Below are 8,311 nucleotides of genomic sequence, written 5' to 3' on the forward strand. Positions count from 1 at the left end.
ACGATTATCGTTTATCGTTATAACTCAGAAACTGAACGATTTTTTTGAACGATAACTACTTCGTTAACGACAAATCATTCAAAAAATCGTTGTGTGTATGCACCTTAAGGCTTAAGGCCCCCATACAGCTACAATGTATTGGGCCAATCCACCGATCCCCAGACACTCGGGTAAGGCATCAGTGAAATCCAACATAGATTGATTTGCCGATCATAACAAAATATGATCGTGATCAACAAATCACTGATTTTCTGGCGGTTGAGTGTTTGATGGCTGATGGACGGCATTTCCAACTCACGGATCAGCGTTTTTGGTTCAATCGGGGGATCAGTGAAACGCCCACCTACCGTATGGGGCCCTTAACTCCTGTATTAAATTGCCTAGTTTTTTAGTTAATAGACAATTGGAGGTACCAGAACATAATCTTTGCACAGGCAAAAGAAAATTCCCTTTGAGTGCCCCACAAAGGGAATTTTTTATTTTTTTCTTTTGCCTGTGCAAAGACTATATATTAGCCAATATATTTTTTTTCCCGGGAGCACCACCAACACCTTTCCATTTGGTAGGAGTTCACTCCATTGTTGGTTCATTAATACTACAAATTATGTAATTATCATTTTGTTTAAACAGATCCTGTGCATCTTTTCCCAGATCCCTTTTCCCCTAAGGTTTTTACTAGGTACCAGAACATGTCAGTTGCTGCAGTTTGGCAGACCTGTCATAACATCTGTAGCGATGGAAACCAATTTGCCAAATGGGATCGGTATGAAATACCGACGGTCGGGATCCTGACAGTCAAAATCCCGACCTTGGTATCACAACAGGATTAACATACCGACACTTGTTGTTCGGTATGCTAACCCTACCCCTAACTCTTCCTCTTTGGTGCCTAACCCTAACTTCCACCCCCTAGTGCCTAAACCTAACCTTCCCCTCCTAGCACCCTCAACCTAACCCTCCCCCTAGTGCCTAACACCTAAACCTAACTTTCCCCCCAACCCCGCTACTTACCTTTGGCATCCCAGCGTTCGGGATGCTGGCGCCGGGATTATGACCGGCGTCTTTATTCCAGCACCAGTAATATAAGCGCTGGCACCCCGACCTCCGGGATGCCGAACACATCCCATGTTTACTTATTCTAGTAGGTAGAGTGTGGGAGGAGGTCATCAGTGAAGATTAGAGGCTACAGTCATTGGAAAGGTGAAGCTGAGCAGGCGGGAGAGAGCAGGTGTGGATAGCGAGACAGGAGAGGTTGAGGACTTTGAGGTGAGTGGGAGGAGTTTCAGTATGAATCGGAGTGGGAAAGGGAACCAGTAGAGCAATTGGAAGAGAAGGACAACACAGGTGGTGGAGCAGCAGGAGAGGAACATGAGGCAGCCAGCAGGATAGACTGAAGGGGGCAATGAGGTGAGAGGTAGGCCAGTGAGAAGTAATACAGGCAAAAAATTAACAGAACTTTAGTGCGTTCCAGGGTGAGAAAGGGACAGGTCCTGGAAATGTGGCAATTGAACCAACCGGATTGAGAGATGGACTGATTGTGAGAAGAGAAGAGATGGCAAAATCAAAGATAACAACATTTAGATACAGGTTTTGGGCAACAGGTTTAGTCATTGGTGAGGGGGTAGGCGGGACAATGATTTTAGTTTTATAGAGGTTTGTTTTAGGAATCTGACCAGGAAGATTAAATAGCTGCTGTTTTTCAGAGGTCCCTTTATTGCAGTCAAAACTAATAGATAATACGTTTTGCATCAAAATAAATGTAAAAAAAAAACAAGCACTTTTGACCTGGTTAGATGTATGTGTATCTGATGTAAACCTTCATACATCAAGATCTGCCCATCGGCCACACGAGATGTGTGCAACTTGGCATACGGAGGTAAATATGTTATTTGTACGGAATCTGTATGTAATACCGGCAGCTGCATCCCTATTTTTACATGTAGCTTTTTTATCTTAAGTTTTAGAAACCTATGCGCCCCTACTTCACATCAGTCCCTTAATATTTATGAATATATGCTGAGATTATAGTTTGTGTATATTCCTGGCTGCTATCTAATTTTCGCATTAGCAAGGACTGTTATGCTGGGTACACATTGGCCGATATATTAGCCGATCAATTGATCAGCCAATGTAGGTTGTGCCTGTCGGCCAGAGTGTACCAGCGATATGTCTGTGAACGACATTGCTCACAGACCTATCGCGTCGGCTCTGCTGTACAGCCGATGGACAGATATATCTGCAGACATATCTGTCCATCGGCTAGTGTGTATGGGCGATCAGCCGATCGGCCGTACACATGCAGCGGCAGCGCCCCCGACCTGCCCCACGGCCAGCGGGACCTGTAGCCGCCGGATAGATGATTGTCGTTCAGTGTGTATGGACGACCATCATCTACAGATATATCTGCAGATCACTTGATCTGCAGATATATGTCAGGTGTGTACCCACCTTTACTGGAGAGGACAGAATGTGCAAGGTGAATGTGGATGTGATTACCTCTGTACAGATTGGCTGGGGGCAGTTCTTTGTAATCTGCCCAGCCTGGTTTCTGGAGCTTTTTTTGGTTAATGTAAGTAAGCAGCTTTAACAGAACTACTAATTATATCAACTGACAAGTGGCTTAAACAGTGAGAATCATCAGCCTGCATAGTTGCATTTATATGTTCTGTAGGTGTGGATAGTTTTTATTCTTACCTAGGTGTCATATTAACGTTTTCTTTCCCTCTCTCTCTTCAGGGCCAAAAGATGCACATTTCACATGGGAGAAGGATGGTGTTACAATGGAGAGCTGTGCCAAGGAAGAGTTACACCCACTGGCTGATGGGAATGTGCACATCCTCAGCTGGGTGAGAGATATTGCCACTAAGGATGCAGAGTATCATTGTACTGTTGAATCAGAAGCTGGACTGAAGTCATCAAAAGTGTTTATCAGAGTTACAGGTAAATGCCTAATGCAATATGTGCAAAGGTTTTGTTTTAGAAGTATTAACCCGTGTAATGTCACCAAGTTCCCAACCCATTGTAGGTCTGAGAGACGGCAGCTATAAGGAAAGGGGGAGATTTAGGTAAGTTGTCTCCCCTATTTGAACCCCTGCAGCATCCTTAGGTTAAGGTGGCTTATAAATAGATATCTGAGGGGTGAAGGTGTATAAATTGTAAACACCCCAGTGATGCATTTCTACGCTAATTTGCTGACATTAGACCTCTTTGTATGTGTATCTATGACATAAGTGCCATTTAGAAAGTGCTGTAGTCACTGTCAGTATCTGTTAGCTAAGCCTTTATTGGGGTTAAGGGTGTTTTGTATGTTTAGAGCAAATACATAAATGTTAGAACAGTGGTCAGTCTTTCTCTGTTTGGCTGTTTTTACAATTTCTGTGTTAAGCCTCCTGAAGCTACTAGGTTAGCCGTGTACTGGTCACTTACCCAGCAACGCCTGGTGAGCAGGAAGTTGTAAAGGATTCCTTTTGTGCTGGTCTGATAACCAAAATGCAATTCACCATGTTCTGTAACACTTGTCCTTCTCATTTCCTTTTTATATAGGCTCGTTAAATCAGGGCTGGTCAAATGAACTTTCCAGATGGAAAAGTGCAGTTAGTGAGCACAGCACCATCATGGAGGGCTGGAAGAAGACCTGGGTATAGTCATTATGGTTATCATTGTAGATTTACGTTTGTGTTATATTATCTAATGATTCTAACCAATTAGTGTGTTTGAGATCTAGAATGCTTTTGAAAGGATTAAAAGAAACAATATGCTGTTAAGAACTTTCACTAATATGTATGTAAGTTTGCATGTGCTGTGCAGTTGATTGTAATATATTATACATGATTTTGGGGATGCCTGCTTCCGGTTCCCTCCAAAACAACAGAAATCTAATATGCACTAGGAGAAGTGTTCCCCATCATCCACTTTAATTCACATATCTGTATTTTCATTTTAGTGATCCTTTAAATATGAAATGGTGTGTACTCAAATACAAGGGTGCAAAAGGTTTTATATAGCTTCTCTTCTGTGTTGCTGCTATTGTTTGAACTTGTCTGCACAGGGCATCCTCCCTCCTGCCTGGGGTTGGTGGTCCTCCCTCCTGCCTGGGTTTGGTGGTCCTCCCTCCTGCCTGGGTTTGGTGGTCCTCCCTCCTGCCTGGGTTTGGTGGTCCTCCCTCCTGCCTGGGGTTGGTGGTCCTCCCTCCTGCCTGGGGTTGGTGGTCCTCCCTCCTTCCTGGGGTGGGTGGACCCTGGAAGCTGCTAGTGGCATTGTCTTTCTCTTTCCAATAACTACATATCAGTCTCCTGTTAGTCTGCACAATCGCATCCCTTCGAGGCCCCCAAGACACTGTTGCAATGGGGCCCAAGATTGCTGCTGACAGTCGATAGGGATAAACTCAGTAGAAAAGAATCCGGCTTTCCAAGTGTAAATTAGAATGCAGGTCTAAAAGCAGCATATTTTCCTTGGTGAGAAATATTAATCTAGTCCATGTATGCAGTCTACATGCACTTACCAGCTGAAATGTACCATATTAAGCCTCCAAATAATATGTAACTTTTGTCTGATTCATTTTATTTCTATGTATGCATGTCATTCGGTTTCATACCACACTGCCTACACTTGCCCCAATTGAGTTGTTGGCTGCCCCAAGCTATGCTGAGAGATATTGAAACCATTCTCTATTGTTTTAGGAGAGTTGCAACAAGAAAGAGGTCAACTAAAGACAATGAGAAAAATGCAGCAAGATGATTGTGGATAAGCAGCCAAGCTCCCATGAATAGTGTTTTATGATGGGGCAGGAATGGAACTGCCTTCCAGTGTACAGTAACCCTGGAGAAGTATACATTCATCTCAGAAACTGTGTTGCTGCTTTGTGCGTTTTTATACTTGTGCAGTTGTCAGGGGGAAATTTGTCATATCATAGTATGAACTCTTAATACACACACATCTCCTTGGATGGCTTGTCAGATGGATCCAGAACCCAATCATATGGATAGACAATTGTTTTCCATAAAAATAGCTTACATTTCATATTATTTGGAGTGATTTCACATTTTTTTTAATTGTAGTAATATACCAATTAATCATTTGTTTTGAAGTTTTACTTTATTGTACTGATGGATAATGGACATTCCCTATTACATTATTAGGTTTGTATTACCCATTCAGGATTGCAATAGAGTAATGAATATTTTGACCATTCCCATTAAGTAAGTAATTTATACATAAACTATCAGGCTATATATTTAAAGACTGTTTTGCACATCTATATTTTGCCATGTAATATAGATTTTTTTTATTTTATTTGCTACTACTACACTTAATGGTCAAGTATAAAGTATACTGGAGATAAACTTGATATGCTAATGATTATGAACAGCAACACCCCATCCACTGTATTATTATTACTATTATTTTTTTATTTATGGGTTCTTTAAACTTAAAATACTCAGGGCCTGATTCAGTAAGGATCACTATTGCAATTGCGCACGCAGTCAGACGATTGTTGTGTTCTGTACATGCGTATGCATCGCAGTGTGCATGCATGAAGACTCCACTGCGATCGGTACTGCGATCGCAGTGACTACGCAGACCCATCGCTGAGTGATTGACAGGAAGTTCTGTTTGGGGGGTGGGGTCAGAGAAACGCAGTGTCAGTGCATTTGAACAGGGACATGCATAATTTAGCCACTGGGATGCCCTACACAGCTTGAGCTCTCACTGTGTGCAATGAAGTTAGCAATTTCTAAGTAAGTTCAGGGCTGCTGTAACTTTGCGTGATGGACCGATGGTACTGCTATTTAGCGAAGTATTATGGATGTGCGTAAGGGGATGTGGGCATCCTTATGTTAGGCTGCGACTGCAATAGTTATCATATTTTCGCAGTGGATCTGCTTGCGATTACGGTGCTGCGATCGCAATAGCGATCCTTACTGAATGAGATCCTCAGTTTCATGTGAGTTTCCCTCGGTCTTGTTCAGTCAGGAGTTAGATAAAAATCCCCATTTTTATTCCTCTATATTTAATTTATTTATCTTTAAGCATCCAATAAGTAGGCAGGCTTAATTATAAAGCAGTCCTATGTCCTTAAAGGCATAACATTTTTGAAGTTTAAGACCAGAGATGCGGGTTGGTTTAATTGTAATAGTGATAAATTCCTTGAGCTGCTTTTGTCTACAATGCTGCTGCCAAGTGCTAGGATCACTGTCCAAGCTTGGCTGAAAAGGGCAGATCACTTCACCTGTCATTGAAACCTGTAAGGTTGGGAGATGACAAAGGGGTCAATACAATTTTAGGTGTGAGTTGGTTTGTGCGAGCTGTTTTCATGGCAAACTCGCACTACTTTCCCAGAAGAAATCGTCTTTTGTTTTTTTTGTTTGCACCCCTCTGAGGGTGTGAAAACATGTGTGAAGGTAAATATGTCGGGGGACAGTGCAGAACCCCTATGATACCCCACCACCCAATATTTTTGAGTGTTAAAAAAATGGCCTCAAATGACTCCAAAATCAACTTTTTCATCAGTTTAGGCCCCGCAAGTTTACTTAAAGTACTTTTTAAATGAAAAACAAGTGCATTTGTTTTTATAATTTTCTTACATTTCTTTGAAATTCATTCACTCAATCAAATTACCACTAAATCATCTTTTATTTTCTACTTTTTTTTTTTTGCATTTTTCTTTTTAATTTGTTTGAGAGTAAAGGAAAAACAATGAATAAATCAGCCATTTGACACTGTTTAAAAACCTCCAGTACTTTTCTTGTGCCCACTAACAGCCTTCTATATGATTCTGTTAACAAAATTGTCACTTTTGGGGGGTCCAGGATGGTCACCCCACTTATTTTTATGCACTTCTCCCAGGCTGCATGTTGTAGAAAATTTGCACACACAGCGATTCTCACGGATAGGCATTTCTAATTGGATCTCGCATTTCTATAGATTGTAAGCTTACGAGCAGGGCCCTCTTACCTTCATGTCTGTCTGTTACTACCCAGTTTTGTTCTTACAGTTGTTTCTAATTGTAAAGCGCCACGGAATATGCTGCGCTATATAAGAAACTGTTAATAAATAAATAAAATTATTTCTCGGGAGTGCGCACTCATGCAACGTTTACGAGTTCATGAAACTCACTTTTGCATACTCGCACCTAATTGGATTGGCCCCATAGTGTCTATTTTTTACATTTATAGAATGATTACTGGGCTTTGGTTCTGTGTGCACAGAGTTTTATGTAGCATCTTTATTATTAGTATTACAATATTGTATTGCTTCCTCTCTCTGAACCTGTAGCTTCCACAATTTAATTATTTTACCCGTTTTTTTTTTTTTTATAACTATAACTTGCATTGTTATTAGGTAAAATGAAAGAAAAATAGATATTTTCTAAAGTCTGGTAGGGTTTAGCAAACAATGGACAAGGTATGTATGAAATATGTGGGGTTAAATGCAACTTTAGATTAACCCATTCTCCTTCACCAGTTTTTTTTTTTTTTTTTAAATGTTATACTTATTGAAGAAACTTTTAAGGTTAATAAAATAATAAACAAGATCAAACAAACAACTATATTGCTTTCTTGTGTGTGTTTTTGTTTTGTAAAGCACATACATAGGCGCACAACAGTAAAAATGAACAGTCTAGACCAATTATGATCAGAGGATGGGAACGTTTTAGCGAATTAATTTTGGGTATAATACATATGTAAGAGGTCCTATATGTTCTATTTTTTTATTTTGAGTTGATTTTGAGCTGGTGACTATTCCATCCCTGGCCTCCTTCCAACAAGATTTGTCAAGAGGTAGCCCGTTCCCTCTCATGGTGGCCTGGAGAGTCAAGAGAAACCTTTATAATTAGATTATAATTTGGAGTCTTCAGGCAACTTTTATCAAACCGGAATAGTTCCCTTAAGGTATCACTAGTGGGGGGAGAGGAAAGGAAATTCCTAAAATTGTGAAAACACAAAGAACAGGATAAGAGGGGAAATATTCTCAAGGACATCATCCAGAGATGCTCATTATTTTGTATGTATGACCACTTTTATTCGGGACTGAATCCAATATTTAAACTGAGTATTGGACAGTCCTGAGCATAGGCAAACGCAGGGGGGGTTTCCGGCTGCCTGGAAACCCCTCTCACCAGCCTATACCATGACCACAATAGAAATAGTAATATAATAGAAATGTACTATCGCTGCATGTTCTTCTCAGTATCACAAATGAAATAATTAGCACCACCTGTGGATATTTTAAAATGTATCAGCCAATAATAAATAACCTGTGCACCAACTATGAGATTTGGAAAACATGCACTGTTAGGGATGTGATCCTG

General features: G+C 40.7%; 1 long non-coding RNA gene across 1 annotated transcript; it reads left to right on the forward strand.

Annotated features, from left to right (window-relative positions):
* The first annotated feature begins 2,612 nt into the window (after window positions 1–2,612).
* LOC148526665 (uncharacterized) lies at window positions 2,613–7,533 on the forward strand. The gene is made up of 3 exons (XR_015878226.1): window positions 2,613–2,940; window positions 3,544–3,638; window positions 4,680–7,533. It is a non-coding gene; the product is annotated as an uncharacterized LOC148526665 (long non-coding RNA).
* Window positions 7,534–8,311: the final 778 nt, after the last annotated feature.

This window comes from Taudactylus pleione, unplaced genomic scaffold (genome assembly GCF_031769625.1).
Source record: "Taudactylus pleione unplaced genomic scaffold, aTauple2 ptg000095l, whole genome shotgun sequence".
Lineage (NCBI taxonomy): Eukaryota > Metazoa > Chordata > Amphibia > Anura > Myobatrachidae > Taudactylus > Taudactylus pleione.